The sequence below is a fragment of the Salmo trutta genome, chromosome 34, assembly GCF_901001165.1.
Source record: "Salmo trutta chromosome 34, fSalTru1.1, whole genome shotgun sequence".
Taxonomy (NCBI): domain Eukaryota; kingdom Metazoa; phylum Chordata; class Actinopteri; order Salmoniformes; family Salmonidae; genus Salmo; species Salmo trutta.
Genome location: NC_042990.1, coordinates 21,008,935 through 21,028,892, shown reverse-complemented (window position 1 = coordinate 21,028,892; position 19,958 = coordinate 21,008,935). Strand labels below are relative to the sequence as shown.

Genomic DNA, 19,958 nt, shown 5'->3' with positions numbered 1-19,958 from the left:
TCCAGAATAGGTCTGACTAAGGTTTCGCATAAGCTAGGTCTTTTAAATGCCATATGTTCATAGACGCTATATACTGTATATATTTATTTTTATACAGTATATTTTATAGTATCCAGAATAGGTTGTCTGTATGACTAGGGCTTAGTATAAACCCACTAGAAAGGTCTTGTAAAAGCCATATAGTGTCAGACCCAGAGCTAAGCATCAGGGTCATGTCCATGTTCATACAGCAGCATGCTGTTGTTGACAGATGTGGTCCAATAGCTGACCTCAGCTGTACGGTTAGCCTTTCCATTGCACGTTTTTTTCTGGATCAAATAGGGGCTTAGGTGGTGGGTGTGGCCAATGGTGCAGTCACGAACCAAACATTTTAGAGGCCCTCCTGTTGGCCGCAGTTTAAAGCTCATTTCCTGCAATTCTTCACATTTTGCCATCAGGCTGAGATACAAATGTGTAGTTTCAAATGAAATGTCCTACAATTCTTTACATCTTGCCATGGGGCTGAGAGAAAATGTGCCGTTTTAAAGCTAATTTCCTGAAATTCTACATATTTGATGGGTGTGGGGGCCACTAAAATTCTAAAATCATCATGAGGGTGACAGTGGCTCACAGATCAGCGTACCCACATCCATACCCACACATGCAGTCAGACCCTAGCCTTTTGGGGGCCCTAGGTGAAATTGTGTTGCCCCCCACCCATGTAGCCATCGGGCAGATAGAAGATTTTGCAATTTTATGACAAATTTCTTGCAATTCTACAAATATTGCCATAGGGTGGAGAGAAATGTTTGCTGTTTTTAATATGATATCTGAGTGAGAGTGACTAACAAAATCAATGGGGGCCCCACGGTCGGTAAATTTAGATAACTTACCAATTTTTTTGGCTGATAAAGGCTAATTGAGTGACTGACAGTGACTAAAAACCAAAAAACTGCTAAATACATTTTAACCAAATTTCGAAATTACAACTTGTGTATTCTGTTATTCTAGCTCTCAACAGTAAGTTGAGCCTCCAATTGAAATACACAAAACATTTATAATTTGATGATTGTTAGTTCTCAAAGGTGATTTTATAAAAAAAATATATATCTAAAAATATATATGAAATATATATATAGGTCCATTGTCTTTTCTACATGCTTTATATCTGATTTTAGTCATTCAAGTTTACACTGAAAAGGTAAAAAAGAAAAGTCTTTAAAGGAAGCTAAGCATGGTTCCTATTCAGAATCAAGTAAAATGTTATTAGTCACATGCGCCGAATACAACAGGTACCTTACAGTGAAATGCTAACTTACAAGCCCTTAACCAACAATGCAGTTTAAAAAAATACCTTAAAAAAGTAAGAGATACGGATAACAAATAATTAAAGAGCAGCAGTAAAATAACAATAGCGGGGCTATATACAGAGTCAATGTGGAGGCTATATGCAGAGTCAATGTGGAGGCTATATGCAGAGTCAATGTGGAGGCTATATACAGAGTCAATGTGGAGGCTATATGCAGAGTCAATGTGGAGGCAGTATGCAGAGTCAATGTGGAGGCTATATGCAGAGTCAATGTGGAGGCTATATGCAGAGTCAATGTGGAGGCTATATGCAGAGTCAATGTGGAGGCTATATGCAGAGTCAATGTGGAGGCTATATACAGAGTCAATGTGGAGGCTATATGCAGAGTCAATGTGGAGGCTATATGCAGAGTCAATGTGGAGGCTATATGCAGAGTCAATGTGGAGGCTATATACAGAGTCAATGTGGAGGCTATATGCAGAGTCAATGTGGAGGCTATATGCAGAGTCAATGTGGAGGCTATATGCAGAGTCAATGTGGAGGCTATATACAGAGTCAATGTGGAGGCTATATGCAGAGTCAATGTGGAGGCTATATGCAGAGTCAATGTGGAGGCTATATGCAGAGTCAATGTGGAGGCTATATGCAGAGTCAATGTGGAGGCTATATGCAGAGTCAATGTGGAGGCTATATGCAGAGTCAATGTGGAGGCTATATGCAGAGTCAATGTGCGGGGGCACCAGTGTCGAGGTAATTGAGGTGATATGTACATGTAGGTAGAGTTATTAAAGTGACTATCTATGCATAGATAGTCACTACAGAGAGTAGCAGCGGTGTAAAAGAGGGGGAGGGGTGGGCAATGCAAGTAGTCTGGGTAGCCATTTGATTAGATGTTCAGGAGTCTTATGGCTTGGGGGTAGAAGCTGTTTAGAAGCCTCTTGGACCTAGACTTGGCGCTCCAGTTCCGTGTGCCGTGAGAACAGTCTATGACTAGGGTGCCTGGAGTCTTTGAGGCCTTCCTCTGACACCGCCTGGTATAGAGGTCCTGGAAGGCAGGATGCTTGGCCCCAGTGATGTACTGGGCCGTACGGACTACCCTCTGTAGTGCCTTACGGTCGGAGGCCGAGCAGTTGCCATAACAAGCAATGATGCAACCCGTCAGGATGCTCTCGATGGTGCAGCTGTAGAACCTTTTGAGGAGCTGAGGACCCATGCCAAATCTTTTCAGTCTCCTGAGGGGAAATAGGTTTTGTCGTTCCCTCTTCACGACTGTCTTGATGTGCTTGGACCATGTTAATTTGTTGGTGATGTGGGCGCTAAGGAACTTGAAGCTCTCAACCTGCTCCACTACAGCCCCATCAATGAGAATAGGGGCTTTCTCTGTCCCAGTGCATATATTCTGTATGTTGCCTCAGGCCAGGGTCTATCCTTTGTGAACGTTTATTATTTATATAGAACAGAATAGGCCTGTGGGACGAAGATTTAGTATAAGCCCTGATTGTTTTTTTATAAAGGCTATAGGTTCATAGGGTCAGACCCATTAGTTAAACATGCTTCCCATCTACGGTTCTTATGTCTTTTGTCTCTATATTGCCTCAGGTCATGTGCTCGCTCATACAGCAGGCTGTGGTTAGCAGATGTGGCCCAATCCCTGACCTTTTAATATGGCCGTACATATTTTAGATCACACGTGATGTAGTACGAGCGTTTGTTGTCAAACACTGGAGTGTACTGCACTCTACAGAAACCCTGGGTTCAAATAGTATTTTTCTTGCAAATCCGTAACCTGCTCTTGATTGAGCCTCCCCAACCATATGGACCCTCTTTCGTTAGTAACAGAGTGCATCTCCATCTCTTGTAGCGTTGCTGAGTGTAATAGGTCCTGGTCAAAAGTAGCGCACTAAATCAGAATAGGGTGCCATTTGAGAAGCACTGTCTGCCTTAGAGCAAGGTCAAGTTCTATAGGCCCTTTACTTTGTTCCTCTCTCTCTGTCTGTTTTGTTTTGTTGTAGGCCGCCGTGTCTTCAGACTCCACAGTCTCTCTCTGTGTTTGTTTACTGATGAAGCACGCTTTTATCCGTTTATAACTGGCTATTCAGCTCTCTCTCCACCCCTTTCTCTCTCTTTCACTCTGCACTCCCCCTATATTTCTACACTCAACATCTCTCCCTCTCTCTTTGGTTATGCTGTGGCCTCTAGAGTCCTACGTCATTCCATCCTTCTCCCATCTGTGATCTAGCGGTTGTTTCCCCAAAGCAGCTCAGTCCCTCCGTGTGTTATGGGATCCCCAGGAACGTTCTGTAGATTGGAGTTTGATACAACCCTTGATCAGAAGCCTTTATAACTGAAGAAAAGCTTTCTGTCAACATGAGAATGTATTTCTTCTAGGGACGTCACCCTTTATTTTATTTGCATGTTGAAGTTAATATGGAGGCGTACGGTCAACAAGCCAGTTAGGAACCTGTTTAGCTCAGTGAAAACAATCATGTGATCTCTTTTATAACGCATTCACCTCTGACCGTGTCCCAAATGGCCAACACTATTACCTATATAGTGCATGACTTATGACTAGAGCCATCTGCACTATAGTGAAAAGGGTGCCATTTGGGACACACTCACAACCTTTATAATGTAATGAACACGATGGGAGACAGAGAGCTGGTTTCAAGCGCAGGGCGCAGCAGGTGTTTACTGTAAAGGACCACAGGAGGAGACAGGTAGCTGGTTCCAGGGGCAGGCAGAAGGTCATACACAGGAGGAGGCAGGTAGCTGGTTCCAGGGGCAGGCAGAAGGTCATACACAGGAGGAGGCAGGTAGCTGGGTCCAGGGGCAGGCAGAAGGTCATACACAGGCGGAGGCAGGTAGCTGGGTCCAGGGGCAGGCAGAAGGTCATACACAGGAGGAGACAGGTAGCTGGGTCCAGGGGCAGGCAGAAGGTCATACACAGGAGGAGGCAGGTAGCTGGGTCCAGGGGCAGGCAGAAGGTCATACACAGGAGGAGACAGGTAGCTGGGTCCAGGGGCAGGCAGAAGGTCATACACAGGAGGAGACAGGTAGCTGGGTCCAGGGGCAGGCAGAAGGTCATACACAGGAGGAGGCAGGTAGCTGGTTCCAGGGGCAGGCAGATGTTCATACACAGGAGGAGGCAGGTAGCTGGGTCCAGGGGCAGGCAGAAGTTCATACACAGGAGGAGACAGGTAGCTGGTTCCAGGGGCAGGCAGAAGGTCATACACAGGAGGAGGCAGGTAGCTGGGTCCAGGGGCAGGCAGAAGGTCATACATAGGAGGAGGCAGGTAGCTGGGTCCAGGGGCAGGCAGAAGGTCATACACAGGAGGAGGCAGGTAGCTGGGTCCAGGGGCAGGCAGAAGGTCATACACAGGAGGAGGCAGGTAGCTGGGTCCAGGGGCAGGCAGAAGGTCATACACAGGAGGAGGCAGGTAGCTGGGTCCAGGGGCAGGCAGAAGGTCATACATAGGAGGAGGCAGGTAGCTGGGTCCAGGGGCAGGCAGAAGGTCATACACAGGAGGAGACAGGTAGCTGGGTCCAGGGGCAGGCAGAAGGTCATACACAGGGGTCCAAAAAGGCAACAGTACAGGCAGGGAAACAGCTAGTAACGTAGTCTGGGAGATCAGGCAATAGGTTGATAACAGGAAATCCAATAGGCTAAAGTACAGGCAGGGAATAGGCAAAAGGCGTCGTTAGTGAGGCAGGCCAAAACTATCATACACGGGAGGACAGACAATACCTCACAATGATGGGGTGCAAAGAACTGAACTAAATAGTGTGTGATCATGACATACAGGTGTGTGAACAGGTGATCAGAATTCAGATGATGGGGATCTGGAGAGTGAGCTGCGTTCAGGGGATCTACGTGTTTGTCAGTGTGAGCTGGAAGCAGACGTTACATATAATGCATTCGGCCCTCCCTCTGATTCATTCGGCCCTCCCTCTGATTCATTCGGCCCTCCCTCTGATTCATTCGGCCCTCCCTCTGATTCATTCGGCCCTCCCTCTGATTTATCCGGCCCTCCCTCTGATTTATCCGGCCCTCCCTCTGATTCATTCGGCCCTCCCTCTGATTTATCCGGCCCTCCCTCTGATTCATTCGGCCACCCCTCTGATTCATTCGGCCACCCCTCTGATTCATCCGGCCCTCCCTCTGATTCATCCGGCCCTCCCTCTGATTCATCCGGCCCTCCCTCTGATTCATTCGGCCACCCCTCTGATTCATCCGGCCCTCCCTCTGATTCATCCGGCCCTCCCTCTGATTCATCCGGCCCACCCTCTGATTCATCCGGCCACCCCTCTGATTCATTCGGCCGTCCCTCTTCATTCGGCCCTCCCTCTGATTCATTCAGCACTAGTGTGTTCCCAGGTCATCTCTTTGTGGGTTAAGGCCCGCACTGCCTGAATGATTTTAGCTGTCTTGTGCCACGATTTTAGAAATCTATGGCAAGACTTGCAAATGGCTCTCTAGCAAAGATCAACAGCCAACTTGACAGAGCTTGAAGAATACAAATAATAATAATGTGCAAATGTTGCACAATCCAGGTGTGGAAAGTTCTTAGAGACTTACCCAGAAAGACTCACAGTTCTCAGAGACTTACCCAGAAAGACTCACAGCTCTCAGAGACTTACCCAGAAAGACTCACAGTTCTCAGAGACTTACCCAGAAAGACTCACAGCTCTCAGAGACTTACCCAGAAAGACTCACAGCTCTCAGAGACTTACCCAGAAAGACTCACAGCTCTCAGAGACTTACCCAGAAAGACTCACAGCTCTCAGAGACTTACCCAGAAAGACTCACAGCTCTCAGAGACTTACCCAGAAAGACTCACAGCTCTCAGAGACTTATCCAGAAAGACTCACAGTTCTCAGAGACTTACCCAGAAAGACTCACAGCTCTCAGAGACTTACCCAGAAAGACTCACAGCTCTCAGAGACTTACCCAGAAAGACTCACAGCTCTCAGAGACTTACCCAGAAAGACTCACAGCTCTCAGAGACTTACCCAGAAAGACTCACAGCTCTCAGAGACTTACCCAGAAAGACTCACAGCTCTCAGAGACTTACCCAGAAAGACTCACAGCTCTCAGAGACTTACCCAGAAAGACTCACAGCTCTCAGAGACTTACCCAGAAAGACTCACAGCTCTGAGACTTACCCAGAAAGACTCATAGCTCTCAGAGACTTACCCAGAAAGACTCACAGTTCTCAGAGACTTACCCAGAAAGACTCACAGTTCTCAGAGACTTACCCAGAAAGACTCACAGCTCTCAGAGACTTACCCAGAAAGACTCACAGCTCTCAGAGACTTACCCAGAAAGACTCACAGCTCTCAGAGACTTACCCAGAAAGACTCACAGCTCTCAGAGACTTACCCAGAAAGACTCACAGCTCTTAGAGACTTACCAAGAAAGATGATGAGATAAAACTTGATGCGATGGCTAAAATTGGAACAATACGCATTGTCACAAACTTGCGTCAGACAAATGAACGGGATGGCATACAAGACTCGCTGACACAGGCATTTTTAATTTCTCTAGTCTATGATTCTACTGTACACCCCCCTCCTCCTACTACCCTCCCTTCGTTCTCCATCGTTTCTATCTTTTTCTTTTTTTTGCCAAACAGCTTACCGCAGTATCCTTAAAGTCCCTGCGTTTGTCCTGAGTTGTCCTCGCCTTTACCCAGCATGCACTTCGGTGATTTGGGTGCTCTGTCAGAGCGGGCGCATGGTTTTGATGAGATGAGGGGGAGGAGGTAGGGAGGCCGGAGGGGATAGAGAGAGGACAGAGGAAGCCAGACGTTGTGATGCTGTCTGTATATGTGCTGCTCTCAGACCAAACTACCCCACTCCCACCGCCCTCCCCTCCTCCTCCCTCATCTCCCCTCTCCTCTCCCTTCTCATCTCCCCTCTCATCTCCCCTCTCCTCCCTCCCTCCTCTCCCCTCCTCTCCCCTCTCCTCCCTCCCTCCTCTCCCCTCCTCTCCCCTCCTCCTCCTCCCTCATCTCCCCTCCTCTCCCCTCTTCCTCCCTCATCTCCCCTCCTCTCCCCTCTTCCTCCCTCATCTCCCCTCTCCTCCCTCCTCTCATCTCCCCCCTCCTCCCTCATCTCCCCCCTCCTCCCTCATCTCCCCTCTCCTCCCTCCTCTCATCTCCCCTCTCCTCCCTCCCTCCTCTCCCCTCCTCTCCCCTCCTCCCTCATCTCCCCTCTCCCCTCCTCCTCCCTCATCTCCCCTCTCCTCCCTCCTCTCATCTCCCCTCTCCTCCCTCCCTCCTCCTCCCTCCTCTCCCCTCCTCCTCCCTCATCTCCCCTCTCCTCCCTCCTTCCTCTCCCCTCCTCTCCCCTCCTCCTCCCTCATCTCCCCTCTCCCCTCCTCCTCCCTCATCTCCCCTCTCCTCCCTCCTCTCATCTCCCCTCTCCTCCCTCCCTCCTCCTCCCTCCTCTCCCCTCCTCCTCCCTCATCTCCCCTCTCCACCCTCCTCTCCTCCCTCCTCTCCTCTCCCCTCCTCCTCCCTCTCTCCTCTCCCCTCCTCCCTCCCTCCCTCCTCTCCTCTCCCCTCCTCCTCCCTCCCTCCCTCCCTCCTCTCCTCTCCCCTGTTCACCCAAACTACATATTTTCTCTATCATTCTGTCCGTGTAATTGTGTGCATGTGGATGAAAACAGAGTGTTACAAAGCAGAGTGGAGAACTGTGTCTGGGAGCGTGCTGCACACAGTCCTCATCTGACCTGCACTCAGACTGGCACAGTAGTGAAAGGGGGGATGAGGGAGAGATGGACGGGGAGTGAGATGGAGAAATAGTGAGAGAGGGAATGAGAGGGCGGGGCTTGGGGAGCCAAAGGGGTTCATGCATTTTAAACGATTCTGCGCTGTTTATTTTGTCTAGTGTCACAATGTTGTGCGTTCTCCATATGACTGGTTCTCCCTCTATCTCTGTATCTCTCTCTCTCTCTGGAGGTCAGATCAGGAGCTTAGTGCTACACACTATGATGATTTCAAATCCTGTACCAATTTGTAACACCCATATACTGTAGATCTATACTTCTGGTGAAGAAGAGGTTTTTCTCTGCTAATGACTGACTATCCCTTCCTTGACATAGTCTTCCTGCTACATTACTGGCAGCCATTTTGGGGCACATCAAACAGAATTAGCCACATAATCACCACAGTAATGGGACACAGGAGTAATGAGGCAGGAGCCCGGGCAAGGGGGGCCAGAGGATCATTTGGAAATAACAAAAACAAATCACATCTGGGGTTTGAACTGGGGACTTCCTAAATCAAGATTGCTGTGTGTACTGGAATTTATCTGGTTCCCAGAAACACACTGTCCTTCTAGGAAACCTGTCTATCTGCCCTCTGTAGCAGCCTCCACGTGACCTGTCTGTCTGCCCTCTGTAGCAGCCTCCACGTGACCTGTCTGTCTGCCCTCTGTAGCAGCCTCCACGTGACCTGTCTGTCTGCCCTCTGTAGCAGCCTCCACGTGACCTGTCTGTCTGCCCTCTGTAGCAGCCTCCACGTGACCTGTCTGTCTGCCCTCTGTAGCAGCCTTCACGTAACCTGTCTGTCTGCCCTCTGTAGCAGCCTCCACGTGACCTGTCTGTCTGCCCTCTGTAGCAGCCTCCACGTTGTCATGATGACCTGTCTGTCTGTCTGTTGTAGCAGCCTCCACATTGTCATGATGACCTGTCTGTCTGTCTGTTGTAGCAGCCTCCACATTGTCATGATGACCTGTCTATCTGTCTGTTGTAGCAGCCTCCATGATGACCTGTCTGTCTGTCTGTTGTAGCAGCCTCCACATTGTCATGATGACCTGTCTGTCTGTCTGTTGTAGCAGCCTCCACGTTGTCATGATGACCTGTCTGTCTGTCTGTCTGTCTATCTGTCTGTTGTAGCAGCCTCCACGTTGTCATGATGACCTGTCTGTCTGTCTGTCTGTCTGTCTGTCTATCTGTCTGTTGTAGCAGCCTCCACATTGTCATGATGACCTGTCTGTCTGTCTGTTGTAGCAGCCTCCACGTTGTCATGATGACCTGTCTGTCTGTCTATCTGTCTGTTGTAGCAGCCTCCACATGGTCATAATGACCTGTCTATCTGTCTGTTGTAGCAGCCTCCACATTGTCATGATGACCTGTCTGTCTGTTGTAGCAGCCTCCACGTTGTCATGATGACCTGTCTGTCTGTCTGTCTATCTGTCTGTTGTAGCAGCCTCCACGTTGTCATGATGACCTGTCTGTCTGTCTATCTGTCTGTTGTAGCAGCCTCCACGTTGTCATGATGACCTGTCTGTCTGTCTGTCTATCTGTCTGTTGTAGCAGCCTCCACGTTGTCATGATGACCTGTCTGTCTGTCTGTCTGTCTATCTGTCTGTTGTAGCAGCCTCCACGTTGTCATGATGACCTGTCTGTCTGTCTGTCTGTCTGTCTGTTGTAGCAGCCTCCACATGGTCATAATGATTGAATTGTCATGTAAGGTATTGTCAACTAATTTCACCAGGTAGCGGGGTGTTTTAGGTCAGTTGCAGCACTGCAGCATATTTTTAGGATACTCCGTCTGTAATCTTTCTAGGAGTTCTACTTTCAGTCATTCATTGTATAGTAGACTGCATGACAAGCTGGGCTTCAATCTTCAGAGGAAATAACACCTTTATTAGATGGCCTTCTAACCAGAGATTATATGCAGAGGAATGTAAAGTAGAAAACTCTTTTAGATTTTGAGTAGTATGGGGTTGAATCCTAACTGGAAATACATCAAATCAAATGTTATTGGTTGTGTACACAGATAAGCAGATGTTAATGCAGGTGTAACAAAATGCTTGTGTTTCTAGCTGCAACAGAGCAGTAATAATACCTAACAACAACACCTATAGTTGAGTTGGAAGTTTACATACACCTTACCCAAATACATTTAAACTCAGTTTTTCACAATTCCTGACATTTAATCCTAGTAATAGTTCCCTGTTTTAGGATCACCACTTTATTTTAAGAATGTGAAATGTCAGAATAAGAGTAGAGAGAATTATTCATTTCAGCTTTTATTTTTTTCATCACATTCCCAGTGGGTCAGAAGTTTACATACACTCAATTAGTATTTGGTAGCATTGCCTTTAAATTGTTTAACTTGGGTCAAACGTTTCGGGTAGCCTTCCACAAGCTTCCCACAATAAGTTGTGTGAATTTTGGCCCATTCCTCCCGACAGAGCTGGTGTAACTGAGTCAGGTTTGTAGGCCTACATGCACACACATGCACACGTTTTTTCAGTTCTGCCCACATATTTTCTATGGGATTGAGGTCAGGGCTTTGTGATGGCCACTCCAATGCCATTGTGCCACAACTTTGGATTTATGCTTGGGGTCATTGTCCATTTGGAAGACCCATTTGCGACCAAGCTTGAACTTCCTGACTGATGTCTTAAGGTGTTGCTTCAATATATCCACATAATTTTCCTCCCTCATGATGCCATCTATTTTGTGAGGTGCACCAGTCCCTCCTGGAGCAAAGCACCCCCACAACATGATGCTGCCACCCCCGTGCTTCACGGTTGGGATGGTGTTCTTCGGCTTGCAAGCCTCCCCCTTTTTCCTCCAAACATAATGATGGTCATTATGGCCAAACAGTTCAATTTTTGTTTCATCAGACCAGAGGACATTTCTCCAAAAAGTACGATCTTTGTCCCCATGTGCAGTTGTAAACCATAGTCAGGCTTTTTTATGGCGGTTTTGGAGCAGTGGCTTCTTCCTTGCTGAGCGGCCTTTCAGGTTATGTCGATGTAGGACTCGTTTTACTGTGGATATAGATACTTTTGTACCCTTTTCCTCCAGCATCTTAACAAGGTCCTTTGCTGTTGTTCTGGGATTGATTTTCACTTTTCACACCAAAGTATGTTCATCTCTAGGAGACAGAATACGTCTCCTTCCTGAGCAGTATGATGGCTGCGTGGTCCCATGGTGTTTATACTTGCGTACTATTGTTTGTACAGATGAACATGGTACCTTCAGGCATTTGGAAATTGCTCCCAAGGATGAACCAGACTTGTGGAGGTCTACCATTTTTATTTGGAGGACGTGGCTGATTTCTTTTGATTTCCCCATGATGTCAAGCAAAGAGGCACTGAGTTTGAAGGTAGGCCTTGAAATACATCTACAAGTACACCTCCCGTTGACTCAAATGATGTCAATTAGCCTATGAGAAGTTTCTAAAGCCATGACATCATTTTCTGGATTTTTCCAAGCTGTTTAAAGGCACAGTCAAGTTAGTGTATGTAAACTTCTGACCCACTGGAATTGTGATACAGTGAATTATAAGTGAAATATTCTGTCTGTAAACAATTGTTGGAAAAATGACTTGTGTCATGCACAAAGTAGATGTCCTAACCGACTTGCCAAAACTATAGTTTGTTAACAAGAAATGTGTGGAGTGGTTGAAAAACGAGTTTTAATGACTCCAACCTAAGTGTATGTAAACTTCCCACTTCAACTGTACATGTCGGTCTTTGAAGGAAACATTCAATATTTGTTGTGCAGATTTCGGTGTGTATTCATAGTCTTAAACTACATTAGTATATTCAGTTCTTATGGAATAACTTGGATGTGACATGACATTTAGAAGCTAAAATGAATCATTTAAATCTCTCATGTCATGTCAAGATTATTTGTAGCGTTACAGAATCATTTTAGACTGAAATGGATATAATATTGATATTGTAATACGTTCCATGTATTGCTTGATGAACAACTTTAAAGCCTGGAGGGTTTTTAAGTGCTGTGCATCAGATGTAGGAAAATAACAGATGAATGCCAAGCTCCTCTGAATCATTGAGTAACCCTTTCAAATATAACTCAATCACCATGGAAACACAGGGAAATGATAAAGTTGATCAGAGTGCATTGGGCAGATCTGTCACTCACCCCTCTCTCTCTCTCACACACACACACACACACACACGCACACATACACACATCAACAAGGATGAAATGATCTGTTTCAGACTGTTAAACTATAACATGTATGTAAACCGTACTTCATTAAATATTAGCATTAGCCTATTTACTATTATGAGCTACCCCAAAAGGGAATGGCAGTTCAATGAAAATCTTTATTGAAAGGTGTGCATTTACTTATACTATTAGAGAGAGAGAGAGAGATGTTATACAAGGGATCACTGTCACTAGAAGAGGAATGGCTAACCCAGTCCTTCTGGCACTGAACTAATGGAGTCAAGAAAACAAATAAACAAGTAGCCTAGTTTCCTTTCCTCGTGTTCGTTCCTATGCACTTCATTGGCCTGCTTCCTACAGTTTGTGTTGTTGTTTGTCTGGTTCCTTTGAGCTGCCAAATGAACTAGGAAGCCTTATTGTATTGTGTTTTCCTTTGGCACAACTTCAAACACAACCTGGATCTGTGCCGGCCGACCGACACTGAGCATGTCCGTTTTATAGCAGCATGGAGTGTTTCATTTAAACGCTTTCTACCAATCTCAATTTCTCAGTAACGGCCTCGCCCACTTTAAGAGCCAGATTGGATCAGACTAGGGCTGGGCGATATATAGTACCAGTCAAACGTTTGGACACGCCTACTCATTCCAGGCTTTTTTAACATTTGTACTATTTTCTACATTGTAGAATAATAGTGATGACATCAAAACTATGAAATAACACATATGGAATCATCTAGCAACCAACAAAGTGTTAAATCAATATATTTTATATTTCAGATTCTTCAAAGTAGCCACCCTTTGCCTTGATGGCAGCTTTGCACACTCTTGGCATTCTCTCAACCTGCTTCATGAGGTAGTCACTTGGAATGCATTTCAATTAACAGGTGTGCCTTGTTAAATAGTGGAATTTATTTCCTTCTTAATGTGTTTGAGTCAATCAGTTGTGTTGTGACAAGGTAGGGTGGTATACAGAAGATAGCCCTATTTGGTAAAATACCAAGTCCATATTATGGCAAGTACAGCTCAAATAAGCAAAGATAAAGGTCAGTCCATCATCACTTTAAGACATGAAGGTCAGTCAATCTGGAACATTTCAACAACTTTGAAACTTTCAAGTGCAGTTGCAAAAACCATCAAGCGCTATGATGAAACTGGCTCTCATGAGGACCGCCACAGGAAAGGAAGACCCAGAGTTACCTCTGCTGCAGAGGATAAGTTCATTAGTTACCAGCCTCAGAAATTGCAGCCCAAATAAATGCTTCACAGAGTTCAAGTAACAGACACATCTCTACATAGACTCTGTACTGGTACCCCCCTGTATATAGTCTTGCGATTGTTATTTACTGCTGCTCTTTAATTACTTGTTACTTTTATTTCTTATTCTTATCCGTATTTTTTTAAACTGCATTGTTGGTTAAGGGCTTGTAAGTAAGCATTTCACTGTAAGGTCTACACCTGTTGTTTTTGGTGCGTGTGACTAATAACATTTGGTTTGATTTGATGATTACTGACTGTTTGAAATGCAGTGTATTTGACCTTTAATTGTACAACAAAGAGAAAACATTATGAAAATCTCTCTCTCTATATATATATATATATATATATATATATATATATTGTGAATCTTCCAGAAGTTTGAAAAAATTGAGATATGATTTTTAGGCCATATCGCCCAGCCCTAGATCAGACATGACTCGCAGAGAAATACTGAGTCATAAGAGAGAGAGAGAGAGGAGAGAGAGAAAGAGAGGGGAAGGTGAGGGAAGGAGGGATAGTGGGAGAGAGAGTGAGGGAGAGGCAGACAGGCCCTAGTGAAGAAGGGAAGAGGTTGTTGTGGGATCTGATCTAGAGGACTTCACAAGTCCAAAATGTTGGACCCATTCCGAAATGGACCATCCGGAACTAATATGCATAAATAATCACTTTCAAACATAGAGACCCGTTCTAAACGGACCAGAAGACAACTAGACCCATTCTGTATAGGCCTGGTCGGATCCAGACACGGTCCGATCTGAGTGAGGGAAGCAGCAGAAAACTACATTTTTCAGCTACTTTTTTAACCGGACACTCTAGCAGGGGTTGTGCTGTGTGTTTAGGCTACTGTGAGTGACATGGGGAGGAGGGAGGGAGAGATGAGAGACAGCAACCAACCATGCTGACTCACGCTATAGTAGACTAATAGCTGACATAGCTAGGTTATTTATCATCCAATATGATTACAAAGTACCTGTCTTGACTGCATCAAACCGGGAAAAGCTAGCTAGCTAGGCTAATTGAGGCTGCATGCGCTTTCTCATCCTACACAGTTACAAACAACAACAACTCCATTCAGAATATTAAGTAGCAGCCTACCTGTTGGCTCTTGGTTGCTGTAGTCTATCCTTCTCCTTTAAATGTTATTCCATCATTTTAATTCCATCTTCCATTGATTAGATATCTCCTAACTTTTGCCACACAGAGACTCTATGACTGTAGCTTATTGCCGCTTTGATGACTTATGATTGGTCATCAACAAACTACACGCTCCACTCTCGTGAAAAGCACAGAGTAGCAGCATAAATTATACAATTTCTCTCTTTCTACTGTAGCAGTCACATTAGGATCTGTACGGGTCCTCCCGGACAAGTCAGTTAATATTACACATACCTGAGGTCCTGTGACAATATACCAGATCCAACCCCTACCGTGACATTATTTAGAACACGCTGGGGTCCCAAATCGGGTTTCGGGGTATTCAGGTACAGGTGGTTCCATGAAGACCTTTAGTCTGCTCCCCTCCTCCTTTTCTTTCTGCAGAAGTATTTCTGATTATATATGTTGAACACCAGAGGTTAATGATGTTGTAAAGCATGTCTGAGAGCTTCAACCCTCTGCTTCCGCACCTGGCTCCTCCCTCCTAGTCCACACATCCAGCATGTCACTGCACATATGTCTTCATATAGTCTTTTAAAGCCTCGTAGTTGCAGGGCCTTCATACGTGTTACTGTTAGCCAGTGCTTGAAGTGGAATGAAAAAAGGTGCCAGTACTCAAACAGTAGAACATTTAAAGGGTCAGTACTTGCAGCGGCCCAATTCATTAGACTGTGTGTATTTTTGTGTGTGATAGTGTAGAGTTCAATGAAAACGGCCAATGCTTTCCTCCCTTAAATGGAGATCTTTCCAAAGCCTTTCCATCCCCGCTGTCCCTAATGTATTGTTTTTGAAAAATGTTCTAAAACTATTTGCTTGGTAGTACATGTATTTGTTTATGCATGTGCTTTAATCCCTTGTGGAGGATTAGGCCTATCCATGGACATTGTTTTGAATTATAGCACCACAAACATCTCCCTCTTTGTACGTATTTGAATGTAAACACTGTTATGATTAAGAGACATATAGTCTTGATGAGCCCAGGCACCAGTGTGTATAATAGAATCTGATATTTCTCCTCTGGTTTTCTTGTTCTTCCAGGGCTCTGTCTGGCGGAGCTCGGCAGCTCCTCAACCCGGCCTGGAGACTCCTCGGCTCCCTCCCTCTCTCTATCCCTCTCTCCCTACCTCCCTCTGGTAAGAATGGCCTTTTGTTGCACAATGCTCAGACAGCTAGCCAGCGTCCAACACCTCACACACACACACACACACACACACACACACACACACACACACAGAGCGCCTCACAGCATGCCAGGGTCTCCTCAGCTCTGCCAATACAGAGAGGAAAGAGGAGACCACAGCCGTCAGCTTCACCTCAGCCCCTTTCCCCGGCCTCAGATAAACAGCACACACACATGGTCAGAAATGGAACTAATGACTTAGAATCAAATGTACTGCTTCCATAGAAAGGGCTAAGTGTCTGAAGGTGAGCCAGTCAGTAGAGCTACCAGTGTGTCTGGCTTCAGACCAAGGTCTGTTCTTTTGCTGAATGAACTCGGCATGTTCAGGTGTGGACCGTGGGTTGGCTCTATCTTTCATTCTTCATCTCTTCATAGGAGCATGTTTATCAGATACAGAGATAAACATACTAGAAAATGGTTCAAGAGCATGTTAGAATGGTGAAGGTCATGTCAGAACCCTTGCTCATGGAAGTGTTTAAAGTGTTTCTTAGTGATAAGGTGTGGTTTAGTTTTAGGCAACTTTGTGTTTCTGACAGACTATGGGACAGTGATCACTGAGGTCCATAGCAAATACACCACTAGTTGAGTATTTATGAGGGTTATTTCTAAGTATGAGATCAATCAGAGTTGTTTACATTGAAACGAGTGGGCTCAGAAATCAGTTGGACTAAGTTCAGATCAATACATGCTGATTTAAGACGATCAGACAAAGGAGTAAGCCAATCGAGATTCAGATCCCCCAATTACAGAATAAATGGAACAGAGTCAAATGTGGTTTCCATGTGTTTGATACAGTTCCTTTTATTCCATTCCAGCCATTACAATGAGCCCGTCCTCCTATAGCTCATCCCACCAGCCTCCTCTGGTGTGTGTGCCTAAATTAGTATCTGGTCTATGCTTTCTAAGAACCATATGGGGCCTGTTCAGGATAGGGAAAACATTACAGAACGCTCAGATAGAAATGTCTTCAACAAACATGTATGTAGAATAGGGAACCGGAACCATGCCAGCTCTAGTCATTACATTTCTACGTACATTTCTATCTGCAATGTACGTTTTGAAGTTTGAACTATTCATCTCACTGAGTAGAATACACCCCCTGGTGTGCTGGGTTAACACACACACACACACACACACACACACACACACACACACACTGGCTGGGTGGCTGGGTCAGGCAGTTCTCCTCAGTCTCTGAAAGATGACACCTGCCCAGCCAACTTCCTTATTCATACCTGGACTACTACCTAGAGAACATTAGACCTGGACTACTCCCTAGAGAACATTAGACCTGGACTACTCCCTAGAGAACATTAGACCCCTGGACTACTACCTAGAGAACATTAGACCCCTGGACTACTACCTAGAGAACATTAGACCTGGACTACTACCTAGAGAACATTAGACCCCTGGACTACTACCTAGAGAACATTAGACCCCTGGACTACTACCTAGAGAACATTAGACCCCTGGACTACTACCTAGAGAACATTAGACCCCTGGACTACTACCTAGAGAACATTAGACCTGGACTACTACCTAGAGAACATTAGACCCCTGGACTACTACCTAGAGAACATTAGACCCCTGGACTACTACCTAGAGAACATTAGACCCCTGGACTAGAACCTAGAGAACATTAGACCCCTGGACTACTACCTAGAGAACATTAGACCCCTGGACTGCTACCTAGAGAACATTAGACCCCTGGACTACTACCTAGAGAACATTAGACCTGGACTACTACCTAGAGAACATTAGACCCCTGGACTACTCCCTAGAGAACATTAGACCCCTGGACTACTACCTAGAGAACATTAGACCCCTGGACTACTACCTAGAGAACATTAGACCCCTGGACTACTACCTAGAGAACATTAGACCCCTGGACTAGTACCTAGAGAACATTAGACCCCTGGACTAGTACATAGAGAACATTAGACCCCTGGATTAGTACATAGAGAACATTAGACCTGGACTACTACCTAGAGAACATTAGACCCCTGGACTACTCCCTAGAGAACATTAGACCCCTGGACTACTACCTAGAGAACATTAGACCCCTGGACTACTACCTAGAGAACATTAGACCCCTGGACTACTACCTAGAGAACATTAGACCCCTGGACTACTACCTAGAGAACATTAGACCTGGACTACTACCTAGAGAACATTAGACCCCTGGACTACTACCTAGAGAACATTAGACCCCTGGACTACTACCTAGAGAACATTAGACCCCTGGACTACTACCTAGAGAACATTAGACCCCTGGATGGACTACTACCTAGAGAACATTAGACCCCTGGATGGACTACTACCTAGAGAACATTAGACCCCTGGATGGACTACTACCTAGAGAACATTAGACCCCTGGATGGACTACTACCTAGAGAACATTAGACCCCTGGATGGACTACTACCTAGAGAACATTAGACCCCTGGATGGACTACTACCTAGAGAACATTAGACCCCTGGACTACTACCTAGAGAACATTAGACCTGGACTACTACCTAGAGAACATTAGACCTGGACTGCTACCTAGAGAACATTAGACCCCTGGACTGCTACCTAGAGAACGTTAGACCTGGACTACTACCTAGAGAACGTTAGACCTGGACTACTACCTAGAGAACATTAGACCTGGACTACTACCTAGAGAACATTAGACCTCTGGACTACTACCTAGAGAACATTAGACCCCTGGACTACTACCTAGAGAACATTAGACCTGGACTACTACCTAGAGAACATTAGACCCCTGGACTACTACCTAGAGAACATTAGACCCCTGGACTACTACCTAGAGAACATTAGACCCCTGGTCTACTACCTAGAGAGCATTAGACCCCTGGACTACTACCTAGAGAACATTAGACCCCTGGACTACTACCTAGAGAACATTAGACCCCTGGACTACTACCTAGAGAACATTAGACCCCTAGACTACTACCTAGAGAACATTAGACCCCTAGACTACTACCTAGAGAACATTAGACCCCTGGACTACTACCTAGAGAACATTAGACCTGGACTACTACCTAGAGAACATTAGACCCCTAGACTACTACCTAGAGAACATTAGACCCCTAGACTACTACCTAGAGAACATTAGACCCCTAGACTACTACCTAGAGAACATTAGACCCCTAGACTACTACCTAGAGAACATTAGACCCCTAGACTACTACCTAGAGAACATTAGACCCCTAGACTACTACCTAGAGAACATTAGACCCCTGGACTACTACCTAGAGAACATTAGACCCCTGGACTACTACCTAGAGAACATTAAACCTGGACTACTACCTAGAGAACATTAGACCTGGACTACTACCTAGAGAACATTAGACCCCTAGACTACTACCTAGAGAACATTAGACCCCTAGACTACTACCTAGAGAACATTAGACCCCTAGACTACTACCTAGAGAACATTAGACCCCTAGACTACTACCTAGAGAACATTAGACCCCTGGACTACTACCTAGAGAACATTAGACCCCTGGACTACTACCTAGAGAACATTAAACCTGGACTACTACCTAGAGAACATTAGACCTGGACTACTACCTAGAGAACATTAGACCCCTAGACTACTACCTAGAGAACATTAGACCCCTAGACTACTACCTAGAGAACATTAGACCCCTAGACTACTACCTAGAGAACATTAGACCCCTAGACTACTACCTAGAGAACATTAGACCTGGGCTACTCACCAAATAGCACCCTGTTACCTGTAGTGCACTACTTTTGACCAGGGCCCATAGGGCCGTTACAGACACAGGTCTAGTCTAGGGAGTCTAGAAAGGGCGTCTCCAACTTCAAGAACCTGATTATTTTCAGAGTTATTTAGGTATACCTGAGAGGAGTTGGTCATATTATTAAACATGAATGATCTCAAGAATTACCACTATATTACTATTTAATTCACTTAGATTTCCCTAGAGATAAATACTATCTCTATGATTGGCAGTCTGCTGTAATTCTGTTAACCACAACTGGAACTTTCAAGTTGTGCTCTTTCAGAACACACAGCAGGGTTTCTCTCTGTACACTGCATGAGGCGATTGTAGTGTTTTGGTGACACGCACACACACACACACACACACACACACACACACACACAGTG

At 45.5% G+C, this 19,958-nt stretch overlaps 1 protein-coding gene across 8 annotated transcripts in view; it reads left to right on the top strand.

Moving 5' to 3' along the window:
* LOC115173782 (thyroid hormone receptor beta) overlaps positions 1-19,958 on the top strand; it is a 133,433-nt gene that overhangs the window by 45,459 nt on the left and 68,016 nt on the right. For 6 of the 8 annotated variants that reach the window (XM_029732168.1, XM_029732167.1, XM_029732175.1 and 3 more), the window contains exon 2: positions 15,680-15,774. The exons of the other annotated variants lie outside the window; for them this stretch is intronic. The gene's annotated coding sequence lies outside the window, so the exon portion shown is untranslated. The remainder of the gene's footprint in view (positions 1-15,679; positions 15,775-19,958) is intronic. 8 annotated transcript variants of the gene reach the window in all.